At 51.9% G+C, this 1,964-nt stretch overlaps 1 long non-coding RNA gene across 1 annotated transcript in view; it reads right to left on the bottom strand.

Moving 5' to 3' along the window:
- LOC116532792 overlaps positions 1–1,964 on the bottom strand; it is an 11,608-nt gene that overhangs the window by 2,200 nt on the left and 7,444 nt on the right. Inside the window, exon 2 of the long non-coding RNA XR_004260958.1 lies at positions 980–1,106. This is a non-coding gene — a long non-coding RNA (uncharacterized LOC116532792). The remainder of the gene's footprint in view (positions 1–979; positions 1,107–1,964) is intronic.

Genomic DNA, 1,964 nt, shown 5'->3' with positions numbered 1-1,964 from the left:
GACCAGGATGGTCTCGATCTCTTGACCTCGTGATCCACCCGCCTCGGCCTCCCAAAGTGCTGGGATTACAGGCGTGAGCCACCGCACCCGGCCGCGTGTGAGTTTTAACTGCAGCAAAATTACCACATCAAACGTGGATTACTCACAGTGGAACTGTGATTTACTTTATCACAGCGTACTTGGTTTTTCAAGGTACAGTTACTCTGTGGGGTGAACCACAAAGCTGTTTTCACTGCCCCAGTGGGACACAGGGTACTATGCTCACACTTATAAAATGTGGGCAGCCTCAAGACTGGTGACTAAGGAAACCAAAATATCGGCCAGGCGCAATGGCTCACGCCATTGTGGTGGCAGGCGCCTGTAATCCCGGCTACTCAGGAGACTTGAAGCAGGAGAATCACCTGAACCCAGGCAGCAGAGGTTGTAGTGAGCCAAGATCGTGCCACTGCATTCCAGCCTAGGAGACACAGTGAGACTCCATCTCAAAAATAAAAAAAAAAAAAAGGGCTAGGCGAGGTGGCTCCCGCCTCTAATTCCAGCTCTTTGGGAGGCTGAGGCAGGCGGATCATGAGGTCAGGAGATTGAGACCATCCTGGCCAACATAATGAAACCCCGTCTTTACTAAAAATACAAAAAATTAGCCAGGCGTGGTGGTGTTCATCTGTAATCCCAGCTACTCGGGTGGCTGAGGCAGGGGAATTACTTGAACCCGGGAGGTGGAGGTTGCAGTGAGCCGAGATCGCACCACTGCACTCCAGCCTGGCGACAGAGTAATACTCTGTCTCAAAAAAAAAAAAAAATCAAAATATCAATAATACACACAACTTTGTTTTCATGGAGAAGACTTTTGACTCCACATTCCACGGGGGTTGGGATCATGTCTGTCTCTTTCCAACATATTTCTATTTCTGACCTCAAATAAAAAGCAAACCAAGGTATCTTTGCTCTCCAGGGACGTAGTGAAGGCATGAATCCTTACCCAAGGAGGCCAGGTTCCTGCAGATTTCCAGCATCACATCCCTGTAGAGTCTCCTCTGAGCATGACTCAGCAACGCCCACTCTTCCGGGGTGAACCTCACAGCCACTTCCTCAAAGACCACTGAGTCCTGAAACATCCCACACAGCCCACTTCAGCAAGGCCCCGTCTCCCCCGTGTGCGCAGGAGGAGGGGCGAGGCTGACAGCCCAGGGAACTGAACTTAACTCATGAACCCTGAGCCACACAGACCTTACATTCTTGTGAGAGGTGACAAGCAATATGCAAAACACGCAATATACTCCGCGTGGGGAGCACCTTCCAGACAGGAAGCAAAGCGTAATGACAGCCTCTGTGGGAGACGCACAAATCATTGCTGAGAAAGGGCAGATGTGAGGGCAGGGTAAACACCAGAAAATCTTTTTCTTTTTTTTTTTTTTTTTTTTTTTTGAGACGGAGTTTCGCTCTTGTTACCCAGGCTGGAGTGCAATGGCGCGATCTCGGCTCACCGCAACCTCCGCCTCCCGGGTTCAGGCAATTCTCCTGCCCCAGCCTCCTGAGTCGCTGGGACTACAGGCACGCGCCACCATGCCCAGCTAATTTTTTGTATTTTTAGTAGAGACGGGGTTTCACCGTGTTGACCAGGATGGTCTCGATCTCTTGACCTCGTGATCCACCCGCCTCGGCCTCCCACAGTGCTGGGATGACAGGCTTGAGCCACCGTGCCCGGCCAACACCAGAAAATCTGAAAACATCACGAAGGTGAGGCTGGTGGCGCGTGTCCGTAATCCCAGTACCTTCAGCGGCTGAGGTGGGAGGACTGCTTAGTGCCAAGAGTTGGAGACCAGCCTGGGCAACACGGCGAGATCCCAGCTTCACCAAAAAATGAAACACAGTAAATGAGCTGGGCATGGTGGCACACACCTGCAGTCCCCGCTACTACAGAGGGTGAGGAGGGACGATCGCTTGACCCCAGGGTCAAGGCGGCA

The sequence above is a fragment of the Sapajus apella genome, unplaced genomic scaffold (genome assembly GCF_009761245.1).
Source record: "Sapajus apella isolate SASKATOON/1434 unplaced genomic scaffold, GSC_monkey_1.0 scaffold77, whole genome shotgun sequence".
Taxonomy (NCBI): Eukaryota; Metazoa; Chordata; class Mammalia; order Primates; family Cebidae; genus Sapajus; species Sapajus apella.
This window is presented reverse-complemented; position numbering and strand designations above follow the sequence as displayed.